At 39.8% G+C, this 25655-nt stretch overlaps 1 protein-coding gene across 1 annotated transcript in view; it reads left to right on the plus strand.

The window, feature by feature from the left end:
• The window catches only part of si:dkey-87k14.1 (leucine-rich repeat transmembrane protein FLRT2), a 59718-nt gene that overhangs the window by 21230 nt on the left and 12833 nt on the right, over positions 1-25655 (plus strand). The window lies entirely within an intron of this gene.

Raw genomic sequence — 25655 nt, forward strand, 5'->3', positions numbered from 1 at the left:
ATGACACCTCTCTGTAAAAGCAAATCAGCTAGGCCGACACTTCTTCCTGTCCTGTTTCTGTAACATGCAGCTTGTTACTTTTCCGGTCATAATTCAACTCCCTTTTTAAATATTGTCTGCACCACACCTTCAAACATGAATTCTTGGTCCTTACCACTCACTGCCTTAAAAAAACAATGCTTTCATCTAGACTCTTGTGTCAAAGAATGATGCAAAGTAATCAATACAAAACTTCTACCTGTAAATCTGTGGTTCAGTTAAAAATATAAAATGCAAAGTTTCAGTAGAAGATTTAAATTTTAGGTATCTGCAGTCAGCAATAGCATAAACAAGCTCAACTCATCTTAATTCGTCCTGCTCCATCTAAACAGAACTAAACTAATTAAATATGGAGCTGCAGGTAAAGAATGTGAATAATGTGAGCCCTATCTTGTCCAAATGGTTGTATTGCATTTTTAATGTCTCTTGCACCAATCAACTGGGATTCAGTTAAACATTCTGCTTAAAGGAATGGACTGCTGACAGTGCATGCAGTACTCCATTACTGGCACATTGAGCCTGCTAACTGCAGAATACTACCAACTGAGGCAAGTTGACAGTACGTGCATGATTCATTTTGTTCAATAGGATTTGGGATAATTAAGTAGAGAGGCTATGGAACTGCAAATGCAATGTAATGTGAATAATTGTATGGCACACTGAATCAGGAAGCGAAGAAAAAAGTGTTCATAATAAATGAGTGTCAATGTTAAAGAATGTGGAAAGTAGCAAATGATTCAAAGTACTTCCTGAATGTATCCAGTTACTGTGAACATTACCAGTAAGGCTTATCAAATACCGAGCTTATCTGAGATGATCTGATTATGTAAAGTAGTCATTACTTATTTTTGTTATTGCTAGATCATTGTTCATGCCATAATTGTAATGGACTAGGCAACTTACTTTGAAAAGGACACTGATGCTCTGGTGAAAGTTCACTGGAGAGTGAAAAGGATTAGACAGGATCTTAAAATTCTAAGTTATGAAGAGGGCCTCAGAGAATTGTTTTACTTTCCACTGGGGGAAAGTAGCTTAAAGCATATAATCCTTGTCTTCAGAATACTGACAGACACTAATGATGTAGATTTAAGTAGACTGTTTAGCTTGGACTGTAGCCACTGATTCTAGAAATATGAAGACAACTTCAACACACCTATAATAAACTGACAGATTGGAAGGAATACTGTTTTTCCCATAGAATGGGGGATATGTTGAACAGTCTCAACAAAAATCTATTAATTTTGAGTTTACACACAAACAGCTGTAAAAATATTTATTTGGGAATGCTATTGACAAATCTATTGTATAAAACTTGTGACAAACATTTTGGAAAGAAAACAGCTATTTTGCAATTGAGATTAAAAAAATTCCACACCTTGAAAAGATTGAATAGTGTAGATTCAACACCATTTTAATCCACCTTCTGTGTTGGAATCAATCTTCTAATAGTTACTCGAGTAGTTAGGAGATTGTTCTGAGACAGTGATTGTGAAAACCTGAGAACTCTTTCATAATATGGGGCAAAAATATTGTCTTCCTGGCATGAATGCATGCCCTTTATCAACAGCTGGGTGACAGAATCAAATGCTCCTTGTACCGTCTGATGCTTCGATGTTTCACATTTGAGTTTATCAATGGCTCAACGCAGCGAAAGGTGATAAAAGATAACAAGATGTAGAGCTGGATGAACACAGCAGGCCAAACAGCATCAGAGGAGCAGGAAAGCTAATGTTATGGTTCAGATGAGGCGATGGAGAGTTACAGATTAGCTAGGAAGGATTTAAAGAGAGAGTTAAGAAGAGCAAGGAGGGGACATGAGCAGACATTGGCAGGTAGAATAAAGGAGAACCCTAAAGCTTTCTATAGGTATGTGAGGAATAAGAGGATGACTAGGGTAGGAATAGGGCCAGTCAAAGACAGAAGTGGGAAGTTGTGTGTGGACCCTGTGGAGATTGGAGAGGTGCTAAATGATTATTTCTCATCTGTTTTCACTGAGGACCAGGAGAATATTGTAGAGGAGATGACTGAGTTACGGGCTACTAGAATTGAAAGGATTAAGGTTAGTAAGGAGGAGTTGTTATCAATTCTGGAAGGTGTGAGGGTAAATAAATCCCCTGGGCCAGATGGGATTTTTCCGAGGATTGTCTGGGAAGCTAGGGAGGAGGTGGCAGAGCCTTTGGCCTTGATCTTTGAGTCCTCATTGTCTACAGGTTTAGTACCAGAGGACTGGAGGATTGCAAATGTTGTGCCCTTGTTCAAGAAGGGCAGTAGGATGACCCAGGTAATTATAGACCTGTGAGCCTTACGTCTGTTGTAGGAAAAATTTTGGAAAGGATTATAAGAGATAGGATTTATAATCATCTAGCAAGCCATAATGTGATTGGAGATAGTCAGCACGGATTCGTCAAGGGCAGGCCGTGTCTCACAAACCTCATTGAGTTTTTTGAGAAGGTGACCAAGCATGTGGATGAGGGCAGGGCAGTTGACGTGGTGTACATAGACTTCAGTAAAGCCTTTGGTAAGGTTCCTCATGGTAGGCTATTGGAGAAAATACAGGGGCACGGGATTGGGGGAGATTTAGCAGTTTGGATTAGAAACTGGCTTTCTGTAAGAAGGCAACGAGTGGCGGTTGATGGAAAATATTCAGCCTGGAGTCCGATTACTAGTCACCTCTCATCGTTTGTCATTTTAAAAAGAAAAGCCCTAGCTCTCTCAACCTTTCCTCATAAGGCCTTCCCTCCATTCCAGGCAACATACTGATAAATCTCCTTTGCGCCTTTTCTATCGCTTCCATACCTTTCCTGTAATGAGGTGACCAGAACTGGACACAATACTCCAGATGTGGCCGAACCAGGCTTTTGTATAGCTGGAGCATAACTTCACGGCTCTTGAACTCAATGCCTCTATTAATGAAAGCTAACACACCATACGCCTTCTTAACAATGCTATCCACCTGGGTGGAAGCTCTCAGGGAACTGTGAACATGAACCCCAAGTCAAGTTGTTTCCACTTGTGAAAGAGTACGACCAGAAGGCATAATCTCACAGCATGGAGTCATCCATTTAAGACACAGATGAATTTCTTCTCTCAGGCACTGGTGAATCTATGGAATTCTTTCTGGCAGAGAACTACAGAGGTTGGGTCATTAATATTCAAGACTGGGATGGACATATTTTTAACCAGTAAGGGAATCGAAGTTTATTGGGGAAAGGGCAAGAAAGTGGAGTTGCGAATTATCAAATCAGCCATGATCTCCTTGAATGGTGGAGCAGACCCAATGAGCCAGATGGCCTTCATCTGGTCTGGCAGTCCCCTCCCACCAATTTTCTACGTGATGTTGGGTAGGCACTGACTCATACTGAAGTATGCGCCCATCAGGGCGAGCAGCTCGCAGAATCCAGTCTGAGTGGCTATTGTACTGGTGTTTAATGGGTAAAACATGATAGTTAAAGCAACAGGGGAAGATAAATCAGAGCAAACTCTAAACTTTCATAGATGTACTTGCAATGTATTGTTCTGAAATTGGCTTAAAAGATCTATGCCAGAATTTGTCTTCCAAATGAGCCTGCTCCCGTACGTTTTCATTTAATTGTATTAAAATACCTTCCATTCATATTTCACTCAAGTACTTGATTTGAGATCAATTGCTAATTTTATACCTAAGATTAATAGGTACTAAGGATATGGGGCAGGAGGTTATATGGAGTTAGACTGCAGATAAGACACAATCTCATTGAATGTTGTCAAGGATCACTGACGTTAAGTGGCTTATCCCTGTCTCAGACCTAAATTCCATTAAATGTTCTGTTATACACCTGTACTTCTCCTTAGCACAATGAGTTCCACCAGGATCCCAGGCTAAATGCACTCTGCGTGAAAAATTTTGTCTGAAATTTTCCTTTGAATTTAATGAAAGCCATAATTTTAAAAAAACCTTCATTCATGGAATGCGGACATTGTTGGCTGCGCCAGCATTTATTGCCCATTCCTAATTGCCCAGAGGGCAGTTCAGAGTCAATCACATTGCTGTGGGCCTGGAGTCACATGTAGGCGAGACCAGGCAAGGATGGCAGTTTCCTTCCCTAAAGGACATCAGTGAACCAGATGGGTTAATCCAAAAATCAACAATGGTCATCATTAGGCACTTAATTCCAGATTTTTATTGAATTCAAATTTCAACATCTGCCATGCTGAGATTCAAATCTAGGTGCCCAGAACATGTGGCTCAGTGGCTTACACTGCTGCCTCACAGAGCCAAGGACCTAGGTCTGATTCTAACAGTGGACAACTGTCTTTGTGGAGCTTGCATGATCTCCCCATGTCTGTGTGGATTTCTTCCAGGTGCTCCAGTTTCCTCCCAGAGTCCAAAGATGTGCAGTTTAGGTGGATTGGTTATGGTAAATTGCCCATCGTGAGATTCTCTTCTGAAGGTCAGTGTGGACTCAATGGCTTGCTTCCACAGTGTCGGGATTCTTTAATTCTCACATTTTCTGGGTCTCTGGATTAACAGTCAGCAATAATACCTCCAGGCCTTTGCCTCCCCATGTTGGACAGTAGTTGATTCCATAAAAGGTGCTAAAAACTCATCTTCAAATTGAAAGAATGCAGAAAAATATTGACCATTTGAAGACAGTTGCTTGGGTGAAAACTGTAAGAGGGACATAGTATTTTTTCCAACAGCCCCCTAATAGAGTGAATTCTTGAGAACTGCTCATACCACCAGGCTGCTACAAATTAAACTGAGATTTTTTTAAACGTCAATAATCTACATGAGTCAAAGAGCAATTGTTTTATATAAAATGTTGTTGTTGATTTAATTTTTGAAGTTAACACCATCGCTCATCAAAATTAAAAGAAGAAGCTTGTATGGGAGCTGCTCTTAGTAATATCATGCACCGATATTGAGAAGATATAACACAGTGGCAAGGCTGTAAATTCAAATCATGAAGCCAGGAAATGAGCAACACAAAGAAAACCAAAAGTAGCAGAGCAGAGGCAAGAGAAGAAAACCAGAATGTTATCACCAATATTAAAAGTGGAATCCTGCAATGTATTTATACATTGTGATGGGTTTAATTTATGCATGCAAGTAAAACTGCGGAATATTTCATGTTGGAATGTAAAATCTCTCCATCTTTCTCACACAGTGCGCGCGCACACACACACACACACACCCCTTGACATAATGTACTAGACAACAAACAAGTACAAACATGTCCAAAATTGTAATTTTATTTGCAGATAGTGCGCAGATCATTGCAATGAACATTTGTGTCTTATTATTATCATTTTCTCCCTTTTGACGGAGTGATCTATTGTTGTCACGTATCAAGATACAGTGAAAAGTGTTGTTTTGCATGCTATATAGGCAGATTCCTACCATACAAAGTGCATCAGGGCAGCAGAACAGCGTGCAGAATACAGTGTTACAGCCACAGAGGAGATACAGAGAGAGAGATCAGAATTAATATTTTAGAGATCCGTTCAAAAATTTGACAACAGTGGGGAAGAAGCTGCTCTTGAATTTATTTCTCCATGTATTTGAACTTTTATCTTCTACCAGATGGAACAGGGTGGAAGTGAGTATAACCGGGGTGGGAGGGGTCTTTAATTATGTTGGTTGCTTTCCCAAGGCAGTGGGAAGTATAGATGGAGTAAATCGATGGAAGGCTGGTTTGCGTGATGAATAGAGCTGTGTTCACGACTCTCTGTGGTTTCTCTCTGCGGTCTTGGAAGAGCAGTTGTCGTACCATGCTGTGATGCATCTGGAATAGGATTTTTTCTGTGGTATACCTATAAAAATTAGTATGACTCCTTTTGGACATGCAGAATTTCCATCTCCTCCTGAGGAAGCAGACAGTATGTTTTCTTGACTGTTGCCTTGATGTGGGTGGACCAGGACAGATTGTTGGTGGTCATCACTCCCAGGAACTTGACATTCTCAACCAGCTTCATCTCAGCACCATTGATGCAGATGGGGGTGTGCCCTGCATTCTGCTTCCTGAAGTCAATGATCAGCTCCTTTGTTTTGCTGTATTGATGGAGAGATTGTTGTCTTTACACCATGCTGCTACACACTCCATCTCCTTCCTGTATTCTGTCTTGTCGTTGTTTGAGATCTGTCCTACAGTGGTGGTATCATCACCAAACATGTAAATGGAATTGAATTTGGGTCGTGAGTGTACAAGGAGTATACAGTTCTTATTACATTGAGAAACAGTGAGAAATACAAAAGAGATTTAAAAGCCACTTCCTTCATGGGTCTCTGTCTGATTTTGCTTTATTTGTTATCAAGGGCTGCACCATTAAGACTCGTGAACTATTATAGAACTTAATAAAAGGTCATGAAGAAAAGAAAGACATTGCTCCGGAGAAGCATGGGACAGATGTGGCATTTCATATGTGACACTGTTGCAATATACATAGCAAGGTGCTGAGCCACCAGCAAACAATGACTTTCCAGCATTTGCAGCATGTCAGGGCTGGTTCATACTACTCAGACAGAAGGCAGCGTGATTTTACAAAAAAAAGAGAAAATTGACACACCTAAAGACAAAACCATAATGTCGTCCCAGACAGAGAGATATATGTAATTTGCTTGAGGAATATCTGCAATAAGAATTTTATCTCTGCATGTTTAAACACACCAGGATAATGCCCCTATTATACTGAAGGTGTTGATACTGTGTCAGTGCCATGTGTCTATTCGGCAGAGTGCCCAGATGCACTGGGATCTGGCAGTGCTTTGAGGAAAATGCTGGAACTCCAGATGTGGGTGCACAAATACAAGAACAAAGCTTGATTCACTGTCCTGCTACTCTGTTACTCTATTTTTGACTGCATGGAAAAGGCTAATGTAACAGTTAACCCCCTTGAGTCAGAATAAAACAGCAGTTTGAATGTTGATTAGTGGATGGTGAGTAAAATTCAAATGGATAGTGAATGCAGTCTTTTTGAACAGGCTCGCAATGCCCTGCTGGTGCATTGGCAAGTACGCGTTCGGAACAGTGTCCAGACTTAGGCTGTGAAGGCCTTGCACTCACTTTGGACCCCTACTCAGATTAAAGGATGCTGATTTGATTCTGCAGTCTTCTTGTTTCTACTTCTGTGTACTAACCAGAACGTCCCGCAGCCAGTGATCATTTCCTCTGCTGCGGGCACTAATCATACACCTTAAGTGGAGGCGTGCACCTGGGGAATACTAAGTCAATGCTTCAAGTTGATTCTACTTTGAAATCAGGTCCAGTCAGGTTAGCTGCAATTGGGTGTACTCCACCTGACCTATGCCATGAGGGTGGGGTGGATAGGAAGGAAAGTCAAAGCCCAATACAATGCCAAATTAATCTAATTTTTCAGAAAATATTATTGACAGTACTTGCATAGTGTATATATATTCTGTGCCAAATCAACTAATTATTGTTCATATCCTAGTATAGTCTAACGTGTTCTGGATGCTTCGGTGTTTTAATAAAGTGGTTAATTCAGAGGTACGCCTTTGTTGATTTCTTTTCATTATCAACAGCTTTATCTTCCATTAGTGTAATATTTTGCTGATGCCTTGGAAAAGCTATAAGTCAACATGACATTTATCTGTGGGAGTCTTCTTTCACAGCCTGTGAATGTGGATTAAACAAACGGGAGAGATTGAAAATAATGCCAATAAGTAGGTTGGAGCTGTTCAAACTGTTAACTAAAAAAAATAACTTATGTAGGAGATATTTGTGGAGCTATGGTGGAAGAACGGGGGAGGGGACTAATTGGATTGCCTCTAAAGGTTTGTGACAGACGTGAGGGGGTTGTTCGTGATCGCCTTTCACTCCTGTGTGATTCCAGATTCCAGCCAAAGTGAAACTAGGAACTTCATCATGGATTCTTTCCCCAGCTTAAATACAATGGGAGGACTGACAACAAGTTAGAAGTGGTATAACACTGGACACCTAATTTGGTGATAGGACCGTTCTTGAATGCAATTTACCATTTTAGGTTGGAACTGATCAGATAGTACACTATGAGCTTTGTGGTCACTTCCATTGGCAATGGCACCAAAGAAGCTGAACCAAGGAAAGTTGGGAAATACTTTTATCAGAGTAATAAAGAATATTCTGGACCCTGTTATCATAAGATTTCTACCCTCTATTGTCCCTATTTTCTAAACAGAAGTGCAATAGATTAATGAGAACTTTGATTCAAAACAGCATTGATGCAAAAATGTGAAACTAACCACAGTATAATGTATCAGAGATAATGGGAACTGCAGATGCTGGAGAATTCCAAGATAATAAAATGTGAGGCTGGATGAACACAGCTGGCCGAGCAGCATCTCAGGAGCACAAAAGCTGACGTTTCGGGCCTAGACCCTTCATCAGAGAGGGGGATGGGGAGAGGGAACTGGAATAAATAGGGAGAGAGGGGGAGGCGGACCGAAGATGGAGAGTAAAGAGTATAGGTGGGGAGGTAGGGAGGGGATAGGTCAGTCCAGGGAAGACGGACAGGTCAAGGAGGTGGGATGAGGTTAGTAGGTAGATGGGGGTGCGGCTTGGGGTGGGAGGAAGGGATGGGTGAGAGGAAGAACCGGTTAGGGAGGCAGAGACAGGTTGGACTGGTTTTGGGATGCAGTGGGTGGGGGGGAAGAGCTGGGCTGGTTGTGTGGTGCAGTGGGGGGAGGGGACGAACTAGGCTGATTTAGGGATGCAGTAGGGGAAGGGGAGATTTTGAAACTGGTGAAGTCCACATTGATACCATTAGGCTGCAGGGTTCCCAGGCGGAATATGAGTTGCTGTTCCTGCAACCTTCGGGTGGCATCATTGTGGCAGTGCAGGAGGCCCATGATGGACATGTCATCTAGAGAATGGGAGGGGCAGTGGAAATGGTTTGCGACTGGGAGGTGCAGTTGTTTGTTGCGAACTGAGCGGAGGTGTTCTACAAAGCGGCCACCTGAACTGCCACAATGATGCCACCCGAAGGTTGCAGGAACAGCAACTCATATTCCGCTTGGGAACCCTGCAGCCTAATGGTATCAATGTGGAATTCACCAGTTTCAAAATCTCCCCTTCCCCTACTGCATCCCTAAACCAGCCCAGTTCATCCCCTCCCCCCACTGCACCACACAACCAGCCCAGCTCTTACCCCCCCACCCACTGCATCCCAAAACCAGTCCAACCTGTCTCTGCCTCCCTAACCGGTTCTTCCTCTCACCCATCCCTTCCTCCCACCCCAAGCCGCACCCCCATCTACCTACTAACCTCATCCCACCTCCTTGACCTGTCCGTCTTCCCTGGACTGACCTATCCCCTCCCTACCTCCCCACCTATACTCTCTCCACCTATCTTCTTTACTCTCCATCTTCGGTCCGCCTCCCCCTCTCTCCCTATTTATTCCAGTTCCCTCTCCCCATCCCCCTCTCTGATGAAGGGTCTAGGCCCGAAATGTCAGCTTTTGTGCTCCTGAGATGCTGCTTGGCCTGCTGTGTTCATCCAGCCTCACATTTTATTATCACAGTATAATGTATGCGTACATTTACATAAAGATAACAATGAGCAGCAGAAGACAGGAGTCAGTCATACCTTCATTGCTTAGTTTCTGCGTTGTCACTCTAGATTTGCTAAGCACACTTTTTTTTACATATCCATGTCACCTGAAGGATGCGTGTAGTATTTTTTGTGATAAGCTTCAACCCGAAACAATTCTGACCCTAACATTATTGTCATGTGCTCCAACATCTTGTGGAATATAGCCGCAGTGTAGCATTCTGGGAGAACAAAGTTGGCCAAAGTAAACTTCCCTCTTCAGGTTTGAAATGAATTTATAATCACTAGTGTTGGTAAAGACAAGTTGGAGGATGGAATTATTTTCTATGAATTTGCTATAGGCTCTTTGAATGTAAATGTTGTGGTCGACTTTTAAAGTATGAAAAATGTTTAGTCTGCATTCCACTAAATTATAGCCATGAATTATTTGGAAAAGTAAATTCATAGAAATTCTGATTTAGTGAATATATGCAATTTTTAAAAAAATTACAAAGCAAGCATGAGGATCTGAGTTAGAGCAAATTCAAACCCGAACTGGTGTTACTGTTGTTCTGACAGACAGAGTGAGGACAATTATGACATCACTTTTTGAGCTGTAGAATGTCTGATGTGCATCACCATTCTCAAGAATGTTCTGACCTAATGAATAGAGAATGTGCATGTGCCTGTCTGATTACGTTCATCCGCAATTTGTATGATTCACAATAAAAAATTATTTCACTTAAGATGTCACAATCCAGAAGTGCAAAAACTCACTAGCAATGTACTGTGCACCATTCCACTCACATTGTTTTGGATTATTCAGTCAACCCATAGCTGCATGCAGCAACCCATTGTTTTCATTTGGTGATGGAAGGTGAACATCACTGGCTGGGCCAGCATTGCTTTTAATCAACCTGTTCCTTATACCCCTCTAGTGCAGGTATGATTTGAACCTGAGACTTTGGGCTCTGTGTAGACACAGTGGTAGAGCCCATAAGGCAGTTAACAGTTGCAGTGAGTCTGAAGCATGTTGCAATGCTATCCTCTTATCTAAGTGAATGTAGCTCAAGACAGTCGACATCATCAGGACAAAACAGCCTATTTGACCAACACTGTCCACTATATTCCCTCTCTGTATGACTGCTATAAATTGGCAATGGTGTACAATAGCAATACAATGCATTTCTACAACTTTCTAAAACTTCTCTCAATGATCTTCTTACCACCAAGATGGACGAAGGCAGTAAATGCATGGGAACACTACAAGTTGCATTTAGAAACATTGAAACTAAAGCATGAGATTAGCCCATTTAGCCTTAAGAGTCAGATCCACCATTCATATGATTGTGCTTAATCGTACAACTCAGTACTGTGTTCCTGCTTTCACATCAAACTCTTTAATCCCTTTGGTCCTAAAATCGACATCTATTTCCTTCAATGTTTTGGCCTCAACTGCTTTCTGTGGCAGAGAATTCCATAGGCTCACCAGTCTCAGGGTGAAAGGCAACCCTTTACCAATCACATACTTCTGATTGGGCCAAAATTCCAGAACTCCTTCTTGAGCAGCACTGGGAGTACATTTTAGTTGTCCTTCAATATGAAGATGATCATGTTCTATATCTGGGATGTTTGGTAGAACCCAGGTGGGTGAGTAACTGACAGGTAATGTTGGTCTGTCCTTGGGAGGTTCAACTTTCTATAGGATAGGATATGACAAGTGGCTGTGTTTTGGGCATCTTTTTTAGCTCAGAATTTCCTCTACTTGCATTTTGTCTCTGCTTGTAATGCATCTTCATGACACAGACAGCACCAGTTCAAGGCGATGGTTCATCACTCTTTTTTTTATGTGCATTTGAATATGGGAAGTAAATGATGGTCTTACCTGTTATAACAAAGTGTGGAGCTAGATGAACACGGCAGGCCAAGCAGCATCTTAAAGCTTTTGTGCTCCTAAGATGCTGCTTGGCCTGCTGTGTTCAACCAGCTCCACACTTTGTTACCTCGGATTCTCCAGCATCTGCAGTTCCCATTATCAATGGTCTTACCTGTGATAACCACATCTTGTGAAGGAATGCATTTTAGAAACAGTGTTAGATTTCTGACTCCGCATTCAGCCAGGACCACCCTACTTGTTGGATAAATGGTTTATAATACTTGAATAGGAGGCGTCCTAACCTTTAGTGATGGTCTATCTTTTCACTTGCATTAATAACTCTCTTTTTTACCTTGATACTTTTGAAGTGTAGTGCATGAAACTTGAGATTCAGAATGTTTATACATCATTACAATGTTAAGAAGCTTATAGCATCATTGGTACAGCAGCTCATTTAATGAGGAAAGCATATTATACCAGATAGAATTTGTCTGTTGCATTATCTTCCTCAAGTGTAGGTGTGCATCCCTTTAATTAAATATTTGCATGTTCGTACAAAGGTTAATTAAAATGCTCAAGTTATGGTGTGCCCAGTTGTTGAAGAACTTCCCTGTATATATCACATAAGTGTCTTTTGTTCCTTTATGCTGCTTTTTAAGTACGACACAAATATTTCCATTAAGTGGAGAGCAGGGTGTGAAGTGTGATTGTTAGGAAGTGCTTTATAATGTTCAAGATACATATTAATAAATCGCCTATGGTTATACTCAGTGCAATTCAGAGATAATGCTGCACCAAAGATTTGTAGGTGTAAACTTGTCAAGATCAGATTCTGGATGCATTTGACAGATGAGGACTGGAAAACCCACACTAGTGCAGACTGGCAGACATTTATTAACTAATTACTCTCGTGATAGAAACCTTCTTTAGCAGGGGTGCAGAGGACCTTGCATAACAGTTTCATGTGATGTGACAGCATCTGAAATCCCTGATGCTGCACTGTAACTTAGCCATTAACCCTTTATGCTACAGTTAGCATTGATGGCCATCAATACTAAAGCAAACAAGAGTTTTCCTTCTGGTGGAGATTAGATGAGCTGCACTGTGACATGAATATATTTATGGGAACAATCATTATTAGATGGGGAAACTGGCAGTGCATGAGGGGGTCGAAAGAAAATGCCGTGGCTGGCATTTTGCTGTGAGGAGCAATATGCATGTCACATACAATTGCTCAGAGATTTTTATGAGCATGACTGCAAAGATTTCCCTTTTTTTCCTGTCGTGGCACCCTTTACAGAGGCTCTGTGATTTGTGTGAGCAGGCCACGCAGCCAGGACGATGTTCAACCAATCAGATTGAAGAATCCTCAAGGTCAAACAAACTGGAAAAATGGGAAGTTTTATTTTAGAAAAATAAGCAAATATAAGTTACAATTGCATAGAAAGTAAAAAAAATTAAGAGAAATGCCTGGGATTACATGAGTGACATAAAAGAGAAAAGTAGAACATTTAAACAAACTGAATTCTCAATTTTTAAATAAAAAGTCTGCAACATCATTTTCTTAGGGAACATATCACATATAAAACTTTGTTTTCAGGGACAAGAGGGCATTTTCAGTGAGAACCACCAAACGTTCATATCATTATAATGATCTCAGTATAAACTCGCAAGGCAAAAACTTCAGCAGTACACACTATGTAGGGTTCACTGACACTGTAATATCACCGACAGCGATGTTTGGATGTAGCATCATTATCCAAATTCTGGCTAGTCCTAAACCAGCCATTTTTGTCTCATGCGATTTGGGTACTAGAATAAAATACACACAGGGCTGAAGAGGCCGATCTTGGCTTTGACCCCCGAGGACAGAGTCAGCTAAAATTGTAGCACTTTACAATCTGCCTCCCCAACCCGCTATATTTTCCAGAAACAAAGTTGCCTGTTCTGCCGGGTAAACTTAGTCCAGGGGAAATATGAAATACAGACCTGTCTTAGTCCTGAAGGTTTCGGATATTGGACATGCAACATCTACTGTTTTTTAAATTCTGATTTTGTAGATGCAATAAGTTACTGTTGGTCCTACTTTGTAACAACACGGACCACTGACAACTTTGTTATAATTGAGTATCAAGTCATTGCTTATTGTCAATCAGCTATATTGCACAGGCACGTTGCCTGCATATCTAACGCAAGACGTCCGAAACAAGATCGCTACTCTGAGTGTTGTCATGGTAAGCAGTTGTTGGGACAGCAGATGAACCACTTTGAGGTCATCATCAAAACCTCCTTCGAATGTAATATCCTCATTGACCCATGGGAATCTGTAGCCCAGGACTGCCTGAACTGGAGAAAAAGCATCCAGCAAAGTGACAGCCATTTTGAATGTCTCCAACAGACTCAGATGGAGACCCAACACAGATAGAAGGAGCTTGAAAAAACCTTAGCATCGTACCCAGATGCTTCAGATGCCCCATCTGTGGATCAAGCATTGGACTATTTATTTACCTCAGAACGCACAAGACTGGAGTGGAAGAAAGTCATCCTCAATCTCAAGGGACTGTCTAAGATGTGAAGCAAAATGCAAACCATAGGAATGCTATAAGAAACATAATTGTATCCACTTATATATATATATATATAATATATATAGTATCAATATTGATTTGCTTATGCCCACTCAAAAATTAAACAAGACTTATCGCTGAGCAAAAAACTTAAAATCCAATGTCTTTAATAAGTGATGGTGAAGAGCTACATATAAGTGATCAGAGATAATGGGAACTGTAGATGCTGAAGAATCCAAGATAACAAAGTGTGGAGCTGGATGAACACAGCAGGCCAAACAGCATCTCAGGAGCACAAAAGCTGACGTTTCGGGCCTAGGCCTGAAACATTAGCTTTTGTGCTCCTAAGATGCTACTTGGCCTGATGTGTTCATCCAGCCCCACACTTTGTTATCTTAGCTACATATAAGTATTCTTTAGCTAATAGAAAGGCTTGATTTTGAGCTTCAACACAATCTAGAAAACTGTAGTAATCTCGTTGCTGGCCCTGTATGAAAGCCTGTAAATTGCATTAGGGAGCTGATTTTCTAAATGATCTCTTTGTTTCATTCATTGAACACCTTTGAACTTCAAAGCTCATCCTTTTGTATCAACAGAGTGGCTCTAAATTCAGCCAGGAAAGTTCCTTATGGTGCTCAAGGTCAAGGCTAAATAAAATGGAGCAAGTTGAACTCAGCGCAATACCACACTCATTACAAAGTAAACATAGTGTTCCACTGTGCAACATTCTCTACCCATCTGTGCTGTATCACATGAACTACACATGGTTTAATAGTTTGCATGGACGACATGAGACAATTTCTGAGTTCCCATTTATCTTAATCAATTTAATCTTCATGGATTCATGTAATTAATGGTGGCTGGTTAAAATTGTATTGGAAGTTATATATTACAAGTTAGGGTTTGTGCGAAATCATGTTCCCAGGAGTGATGAGTTTTGCAAAAAATAACTAAGTTTGTTGTAACATGAAATAAGAGCCAGTTAAATTCAATTATTTGCAGAGAATACTCATCTATTGCTATCCCCACTAATTTGTCACGGATATTTTTGTGTGTTTTCCTAATGTAGAATGAAATGAAATGTATTACGATTTAAAGAGATGAAATGCACCAAGAGGAAAAATATCATATAGTACATGATAAGAGCTTTGAATAAATACTGTGGTTCCAGTTAAAGGATGGATGATGGCTTCTTTGGTGATATGGGACAAATTTAACAGAGTGATATATTCTCAGAAACGTCAACAGCCACATCTTGTTCATCCAATATTGATGCTTTCAGTTCCATTCATGGCTCTGTTTTCAGAATTGTGAATTGAAACATTCTCTAATAATAAGCTTTGCTGTTAAATCATAGTCATCTCTGGTTTAAAAAAAATTTAAAACATCATTGCTGTCTTGGGAGAGTAAAGAGCTGAAAGAGACCTTGCATTGTATTCATTAAAACTGACATTTATATGTGCAGCATGCTAGTGACATTGCCATGAATATAGATGAATGGTCTCAATAAAAAAGAACTTGGGACAGAATTTTACATTGCCCACTGGTGAATTTGTAGGTACGGTTCCTCAGACAGGCTTCTAACTGGTCTCCCACCTTGCCTGACCTTTCCATAATTTTACAGTCACGCGGACAATGTAGAGCCCTGTCTACACACATTTGTCTCAATTAGTACACTTAAGCGACCGATTAAATGTCTAATTACTAACTATAAGTATTTAAAGTACGTTTCCTGGCCAGCCTCAATCTTCAAGCTGGTGAAAGAAATTCAGGGGTGGGGATAGTCTAGAAAGTGACCCTGCTCAGCTATTAACGCAGGAAAGAGGCATGTCTTCACTAACAAACACCTTTCCAAACCAGGTCAGTGTTTTGCTCACCACTAACATTGCCAGTGGTGAGAGGGGAAACCCAATCATCCTAAAAGTCCTGGCCTTGAATTTTTCTAAGGTTTCTCACAGCCACACACTTTGGATCTGCAGCTTTTGGTGAGAAATCTGGCAGTGAAATATGTACAGCCCACAAAAAGGAGATAAATTACCACAGAATCTGTTTTCCTGATGTTCATCAAGGGATAAAGGTTAGCCTAGGCACCGGAAGAATTCTCTTGTTCTTTGCTCTGTGAAATGGGATATTTTATTTTTAACTGAGGGGACAGCTAAGAGCCATGCCAAAGTACACACCCTCAAAGGTACACTGCTCCCTCAGCAGTGAAGTGATACCCAGTAAGCTTGCAAAAAGGTATTCTGGTATCCAGTTTGTGATTGGTGATAACGTGAAGGAGGACTTTGACAGACCCATCAGCAAGCAAAACCTGAGGATTCTCGCAATTCTTAATGTGTGAGAAAGACAAGATTTTGAGTCAGTCCAGAGAAGTTTTGCTCGGCCAATGCAAGGTATGGAGGAACTGCCTTATGACGATGGATTCAGTAGGTGGGCCAATACTCACTGTAATTTCAAAGAATGAAAGATGACGTTGTTGAAACAAATAAGATTCTTAGGGGGCTTGACGGTTTAGATGTAGAAAAGATTGTTAAACTGTTATGGGAGAGTCAGAAACAAGAGGACCACATTCTCAGAAAAGAGGTTGCACATTTATAATAGAAATGAGGAAGAATTTCTTCTCTCAGAATCTATGGAATTTTTTACCTCAGGAGGCTGTAGAGATTGGGTCATTAAATATATTCAAGACAGAGACTGACATTTTTAATCAATAAGGGAATCAAGGTTTATGGGGAAAAGGCAGGAAAGCAGAGTTAGGATTTTCAAATCAACCATGATCGCATTGAATAGTAGAACAGATTCAGTTGCCTGAAAGGTATGCTTCTGTTCCTATATCTTATGGTCTTTGAATGCACTTAAATTGGTCTTATCTAAATGTTCAATAGTTAGAGCTTATCTCATCTGCATTCACACTGTCAAGAATGTGAACTAAACCTTAAACCAAATGGCAGCACAGTGGCTCAGTGGTTAGCACTGCAGCCTCACAGCGCCAGGGATCTGGGTTCAATTCCAGCCTCGGGTAACTGTGTGTGTGGAGTTTGCACATTCTCCCTGTGTCTGCGTGGGTTTCCTCTGGGTGCTCCGGTTTCCTCCCATAGTCCAAAGATGTGCAGACTAGGTGGATCGGCAATCCTAAATTGACTGTAGTGTTCAGAGGTGTGTGGGTTATAGGGAGATGGGTTTGGGTGGGATGCTCCAAGGGGCGGTGTGGACTTGTTGCGCCGAAGGGCCTGTTTCCACACTGTAAGGAATCTAATCTAATGTAGTCTAGTCATATATATAGACTACCTGGAAACATATAAAGCAATACAGAGGACTAACTGGTCTTTCCTCTATGAAACCAGATTGTTGGAGTGAAAGTCTCTTTTCACGCTATCTGAAAACTTCTAAAATTGAGTTTGAAATCAAGTCTATAAGTACTTATGATTCACATGAACTGATCTCAGGAGTAAAATGTCAATGTACCTTACTAAAATCTATGTTTGTGCATCTATGCACAACAGAGGCAAATTTAAAAATAAATGTCCAAGATAATTTTTTTGTTTTTGATAATGTGCTTTAATAATGAACTCTGTAGTACACAATGTTTAATGCATGAAGTAACTGGTTACATCTGTTCATGCAGATAGTTGGCCAGACTAAAAAATAAAGTCCAAGAAATGAAGGGGGAGGTAGGAGAACTGGCTTGACTTGTATCTCTTTTGCTGTGCTAATTTTCCAAGGAATGTTGGCTCAGAAAACACGTTTATTTTATTTGAGTCAAAACTCTATGGAAACTTCTCTGAGAAGGCTGCAGAATGCAAACTAGAGCCATTGAAACAATCTTACCCAGAACATATTGCAGTAATGAGATACAGTGCCCAGCCATGACTTGATTATTGTTGGAAAATATAAAGCCACACCCTTTTTTTGCAGACTAACAATACCGTGAATGTAAAACAGGAGTAAGCTATTCAGGCCTTTACCTATTCAGTTGAATTATAGCTGATTTCTATCATACTCTCAATTGCCCACCTTGTGCATTATTATCGGCATAGACCTGAAGGACCAAATGGCCTCCTGCTGTATTGTAAATGTTCTGTGATCACTTATTGCCTTTCTCACACATTAAAGTTATCAATTTGAGTCCTTAACGTTTAAATTGAATCAGTGCCCACAACTTTTCAAAGGAGCTAGCTCCAGATTTCAACTCCCTTTATATAAACTTCTAATTTTAAGATTATGCCCTCTTAATATGGAGTCCTGCACCAGAGTAAATAGTTCCTCTGCATCTATTCTATTAAATCTTTTTATCATTTTGAGCGTCTCAAGTGGATCATTCCTCAACCTTCCATGATCAAGGGAAGGCACTTTGAATTTATGTATCCTGTCATCACAATTTAACACTCTACTGAGAAGCCCTGAATATTTGAAGAATATGGTAGAACTTGCATTTATATACTGCCTTTCACTACCTGAGGACATGCCAAGTGCTAAACAGATGATCAAATACTTTTTGAGAAATAGTCACTGTTGCAGAGACTGAAAAATTCCACAAACTGTCACAAACAGCAAAGAAATAGGTGACCACTTTGATAGTTGTATTGATATTGTCTACAATAAATATAGATATAGGCATGGACACCAGGAGAAATCTCCTACTCCTCTATTTTAAGTTGACAGAGTACCTTGTGTCAACAGAAATTCACACTGTACTGCATTGGAATGAAGCTAAATTTTGTGTTCAAGCCCTAGAATGGGAATTAAGATGACAACCATCTAATTTGGAAGTGAGTATGCCCACCGAGCCAAGAATAGTTGTCTTTCTTTAAAATTGTCATCTCTTAATCAAAATTGTAACATCATCAGTAGCACACTTCACAGCTGTGTGTTACTGTAGTTTTACTGGTGGATCATAAATGTTTGGGAGAGTGGGCTTTCATCTTTAATGTTAGTCCCTATTGAAGTTCGAGATGAAGTACTATTTTGACACCTTACTTCAATCTGATTATAGACAGTGAGAGCTGAGTTTTCCTGTTGTCTTACTTAGGTAGAAAATGTAGTAAAATGGGAAAATGATGTCTTCTGTTATCTTCCTGTCTTGAACTGAATTTTCTCCTCCTGGCTTTCACTGGAACCACTGCCAGCTTCTCCTCCCCATGCCCTCCACATGGCAGGAATGGCTATTTTAGCAACACGCAATAAGAGAATCTTTTAAAGTTTATTTCTTGTCGTTTCTCTCTCCCACCATCCCTGCTACAAAATTCCTCTGCTCCATTCTGCAGTTGTCTGGGATTGCACAGTGAAAATCAGAAGTTCGCTGTGCATAACATTTGAGTTCAGACTTTGGTTGCCAAATCCTGGAGGTGTCATCACATGACTGCCTGTGTTTCAGCCCCAGACTTGTGTCATCAATTTCCCAACATGTCCATGTACCGTCCTATGACAATCTGAACTTGAACACACTCTTTGTCACCTGATTGGATATTTCTTCACTGTCAGTCACAAAGCCTGCTTTTCTATACTGATATTTTTATAACTAGAAAACAAAGCTGCTCAAAGAAAATAAAAAACTCAAGACAATATTTTCTTTGCCATTTTGATTTTTCTTCTCAGTAGTTCACAACAGTGTTCTCAAGATTAGTGTTCAATTCCAAGACAGTCTTGGAGCATTGACAGGCCTAACAGGGAGCCACTTTTAATTGTTCTGAAGGAATGTTAGACCATATCCAGAGCACTGCCTTCAAGTGAGGCAGTGCTTCCTCAGCTTCATCCTCGCTGCCTTACTCCTTACTGAAGACCAAAAAGCCATCTTTAATATTTAAAACAAAAGTAAAGAAAGTGTTGCGATTTGAGACTTAACAAAAAAATGCAAATTAATGTCCACTCCTTACAGATTTGCAAAAATCGCAGACTGTATCCCCATGGCTTTTGAACTGATCATGTAATCACTTTTAAGTTGCATTTTTTAAACATCTTGAGTAGCAAGTACATTTTTGTACAGGCACAAATCTGACACAGGTTGTTGTGCCAAAAATCTGCCTCAGTTTGTTTTCTAAAAAATCCCACCTAGCCACTGTATCACACATATCAGTGTGACTTGTTGGGGCAGAGTTTAATCATTATTGATGTGGTAGGATATTGAATGGGCAGCGATTTCTGTGAGCCTGCGCAAATTTCCCAGGGCTTGAAGAAGTTAGCCATCAATCAGTGTAGGCTTCTACAAACATCCAAGGAAATCTGAACAAACGTGAACAAATAAACTGCTTGTACAAATTTCCTGTCACATTGTCAGTTACTTCGTAAGTAGTTTTTCTTTATGTGTGAGCACAGGCACTTCAACTACACACAGACGCAAACACACACATCTGGCAGTTCAACAGATGATCCACTTGTGAAGGAAACAGGTTAGATCACAGGTAAGTCCCATTCTGCCCTCGCAATAGCCGTACATAAAATGGCTCAACAGGTACACAGTGATGTGTCTGACATTTATCTTATTCCTCACCCTTAGTCTAGGTGTGCGGAAGCCAAAAACAGCATGCCACCTGTAATCATTCTTTCTGCATCCTTATAACTTTCAATAGAAAATGATTAACTTGCTCATTGGCAGACGGATTATGTATTGCTAATACATAATAATAGACATCATTAAATAAACAGGCCAAGAACATTCCATGACATTATGCTGATTTTCCCTGTGTAACTAAAGACTGTCTGAAAGCCCTGAACAAACAGTATAAAATCAGCATTTTGAACTGATTAAATAATTTCTGTGGGGGCGGGGAAGGGGTTATGCCAACTTTCCACTGGACAACCAGCAGAAATGGTCAGCCTGTGAAATCCTCAAAATAGAAAGGAACAGAATCTGTGGCAAGATTGGGCAACTCAGGCAAGATTAGCCTGAGTTACATGTGGAGTGAGAAGCAATTTTGTTATGGTGATTGTCTTTTTATTCTGTGTTCTGCTATTCGAGAGCATATCAATATTTTCTCAAATCTCCTTTGATAGAACAGTATATACTGGGTTTTTTTTTGGAATTCCAGTTTTATTGTTCAGCTGTTCTAAAATAACAGTAAAGTGACTCCACTGTGAGATCAATATCTCAGTGAGTTCATACACAGCCACTTGGATTTAGTGGCTCAAGTAGACATTTTTGTGACCTTGGAAAGGATGTTGAAAGGATCATCATTTCCTCGTATTACTATTCCACTGTTCCAGACGTTCTCTCACTGGGTGACCTTTCACTAGATTTTCATGACACTCACTGATGAACACAACCTTTTTGTTCAAACCTAATATTTTTACAGCTTGTCGCAGATGACCAGGATGAAGCCAGCTGAAGCGGTGATGTGAATTTCTTTCTATGTTTAATTTGCTATGGACTGAGTTAGTTTTCTTAAATATATAACAAGTAACTTGGATGAACATCATCCTATTGGTAAAAATTAAATGTTCTAAAACTTTTAAACTATTATTCCATGTGTACATTGCTACAAACAACAGAATCATATGAGTATTGCTTCTTGGATATAATAACATAAATGTCCAATTGCATTATTTCAGTGAGAGCTTTGGCCTTGTTGTTTCTAATTCGTATTGAGTAATCGTTATAATTAAAACATTCCTGTGCATCATCTCTGTCATCTACACTCAGTTGATTTTCTTCCACTTCGCTGGTTAGGGATCAGTACATTTCACCCCTCTAATCGATTATTTTGCCCTTTTGTTATACGCAATGATATTACATAAAACATTTCTTCCTCATTGCAAGGTTCTCTGTAATAACTTTATAAATATCTTCACATTCCAACATGAAACATGGCAGCTAAGCATGGAACATATTGTGTGCCTAAAATTCAAAACCTAAGCAATGTGAAGATAAAACTCGGACTTACCTATAACCTGGGGCGAGTGACACAGTCAAATCTCTGTTGTACAATCCAGCATATCTTTCACTGCCACTGCATATCCTAAACCTGCAACCATATTATCTGTCTATGAAAGAAAAAAGTGAAAAAGTTACTTATTTTTCATACATACCTTTGTTAGAACAACAAATTCTTGACCAAAAGCTGCAATAAAATACATAAACATTATGAAAAAGATGTAATTAAATATTTATTCAAATGCATACCATGCTAGGCAAAGAATTTGGAAATGGGATGAATTGAATGCCACTTAGAAAGAGTTGCATAGGCACAATGGCCCAAATGGTGGCCTCCTGTGCTGTACATACTATGTTGAAAAGTATTACAAATTTGAAGTGCCAATGTAGACACAATAGAACTTGTTCATATTTATATAAGACCAGTAGCATTCCTTATATGTGCAAGAGCAGAGGTCAAAGGCATTTGGACAAGTGTCTAACCATATGCATTTCAGGGGACACTTAAAGGGAAGGCAATGGCCTAGTGGCATTATCATTGGACTGTTAACCCAGAGATGCATGTACCATTCTGGGGATAATAGGAACTGCAAATGCTGGAGAGTCCGAGATAACAGGGTGTAGAACTGGATGAATGCAGCAGGACAAAGATGCTGCTTGGCCTGCTGTGTTCATCCAGCTCTACACCTTGTTATCTCCAACACTCTGGGAACCTGGGTTTGAATCCTGCTATGGCAGATGGTGGAATTTGAATTCATTAAATATCTGGAATTAAGAATCTAATTATGACTATGAATCCATTGTTGATTGTTGGGAAGAACCCATCTGGTTCACTAATGTCCTTTAGGGAAGGAAACAGCTGTCCTTACCTGGTCTGGCCTACATGTTACTCCAGACCCACAGCAAGGAGGCTGACTCTTAACTGCCACCTGGGCAATTAGGGATTGGCAATAAATGCTGCCTATCCAGCAACGCCCTTATCCCATAAAGGAACAGGCAGACTGAAAATGTAAGAGGTGGGGATGGAACAGAATTATCTCTTATTTCTAATTCAATTGCAACCAAGTAGCAGGGATATTGTGAGAGGGGGGAATGAAAATAGCAGAAATCTAGAGACAGGTACAGGTTAAGAAAAGTCACAAAGGAAAGAATGATGAAGTTTAGAAAGGTATATGCAAGGAAGGGATGGATCGAAAGAAGAAAAGGAAGAATTGTGGAGAGAGAGGCATACTTTCAGAGAAAGAAGGAGATTTTTTTAAAGACGTACAAATAAAAACAATATAGAGAGAAAACAAGTGAACTGCAGGCAGAATACAGATTGGAACAGGCCTAATTTTCGTCTTGCCATCTGTGTAGATATCAGATTTATGTAACACAAAGCAAACGAGAGAAAATACCAAACAGATAATTAAGGAAGAGATCTTGAGAAGGAAAGGAAAACAGCGAGTTTTTGGAGAGGATACGTGAAAATTTTGCATTATGCAAAAGGAAGAGCTAAACAGAGTGAACCAGTGAATAGAGGCACGATGACAGAACAAAATGTTATGTTGTAATAGATGATGAGAGATAAATTGTTGAGGGGGCTCTACCCTCATCGGGGAGATGGAGATGTTTCATCTTTTTGCACTGAGGGCAACTCTGGGCTCGAATGGAGTAAGTCCTCTCGAGTGTACTGTGTACCTGAATAAAACAGCATACCTCCTGACTAACTGTGACCAATGTGTTATAAATCACCACTTCTTTTTTCAATATTCACATAGTAATGATTTTAATTAGAGGTATGCTGTAAGAAAGTTCATCTGCTGTGAATGATTCAAATGCTGCAAGGCAAATTAAACTTTAAATATTGGAAACAGAGTTATAATGAAAAAGTAATTGTATCACTTTTTTCCATTGAAGTTATTGCTAATTCATATACTACCATAGTAGTCACAGTGTAAAAAGAGCTGTTTGATAAATGCGTATTTAAGACGTCGAAATTATGCCATGTGACTATTAGCTTATGATTTTTAACACGTTCACAAAAATCCCTTTGTTCACTATTTCAAAAGAGAGGTTAGTCAATTTTAAACTGATTTAAGCCCCAGACAAAGAAATTTTATACAAATGCCTTATGTTTGCATGTTTAAATTTGCACAGTATAATTGCAAGGTTTGAATCTTGCCAATTTGGTATAATATCAGACCAATCTAAGTCAGAAATTGCTTCATCCTTGACTTTGGCAACGGTATATAAAAGGACAGGAATTCGCTGTCTCCTAGACAGATATTGTAATCATGAAATACACACTGATTATACCGTAAACAACAGCTCCAACCGCTGTTTTGAAATTCATGCAGCTTTAGTGACATTTAGAAAAGTAGCAGCTGGACTGACATCCAGACTAGAAATATAAAAGGAAATGTGAAACCTGAGTACAAAATGAACAACATATATAGAATGAGCAATATAAACAATACAATTAAAATGAAACAGACAGCAATCCATTCCATTTAGCTTCAAGCTCCAAACTAAATTGTGTTTCAGAGTTAAATGGTTGACCTGAGAAAACATCTGACAGTGTTGCTTCTGCAAGTTACAAATTGCTCAGACATTTGTCCTTGTGAAAATAGGCTAAAGAATACCTGATTATTATGTTATTGAGTTGTAGAAGCTTAACCTGGCGGTGTTAAAATATATTATTCATCATACAATAAAGACATGGCTGCATTCAGCAGATATCAAAATGTAGCACTTTGCAGCTCTTAAAATTTTGCAATTTATGTATTGTTCTAAATGTCGTTGCATTCAAGTGCATCCTGCTCCTCCAACAGTCATTGTCTTCTACTGCCATGTCCATGCCCACAGCAACTTTAAATTCTTCAACTCCCCCGTGCCTTTCAAAAAATATCTAAAAGCTCTCACTGAGAGTGCTTTTAATGACTACTCAGTTCCTATCACTTCATCCATTCTCTACTCTTGTTTGCTTCCCCTTCTACCTTGTATTTTATTCCAAGATGGGTATCTTTGCATCTGAAAGGCAATTTGCTGATGTTCAGCTGAAGTGACACCGGCAGAAGATTTTTAACCTAATTAGTGCTTGCTTTGATACAATTTTCATTTAACTTCCGACAATGTTACAAGTGAGGTTTCAGGTTTCTCCTTAGAAACTGTTTCAGTATGATGTAGTGTGAGGGTAACAGATCAAGGTGAGCTCATCACATTTTCTTTAACATTATGCATATTGCGGACCTAGACTTTGAGACAAAGGTACAATGATACAAAACATGGGAGTAATGTAAACTATGCAAAAATAGCATAGAAGTTCAAAAGCCCATATCCAGGTTGGTACAATGGGCAGTATTGTCGCAAATGAAATTAACTCGGTGAAAGTTAAATATCAAAATATAATAAGAGGTACGATTCTGAAATGAACATAAGAGTGAGGGTGTGAGTGTGAATAAATCACTGAAGGTGGTAGGATAGATTCTGATTATAGTGCATGAAGCATATAGCCTCCTGCACTTAATCAACAGGGAATGGAGCGCAAAGCTATATTCAGCTTGCTTCGAATACTGGTCAGATTCAACTGACCTACTGTGTCCAAGTCTGGGTTCTAAAATTTAGGAAAGAGAGAGTGTGCAGAAAGATTTCAGGAAACTGGTTCTGTTGATGAGGAACTTTAAGTAAGTGGAAATCTTGGCAGATTTTGGGTCTCCTTTCCTTAGAAGAGGTTAAAAGGAGATTTGATAAAGGTTCCAAAAATCATGAGGGACCTGAACAGCGCAGATGGGCTGAAATTGTTCCCTTTGATGGAAGTA

Source organism: Stegostoma tigrinum, chromosome 10, assembly GCF_030684315.1.
Source record: "Stegostoma tigrinum isolate sSteTig4 chromosome 10, sSteTig4.hap1, whole genome shotgun sequence".
Classification (NCBI taxonomy): domain Eukaryota; kingdom Metazoa; phylum Chordata; class Chondrichthyes; order Orectolobiformes; family Stegostomatidae; genus Stegostoma; species Stegostoma tigrinum.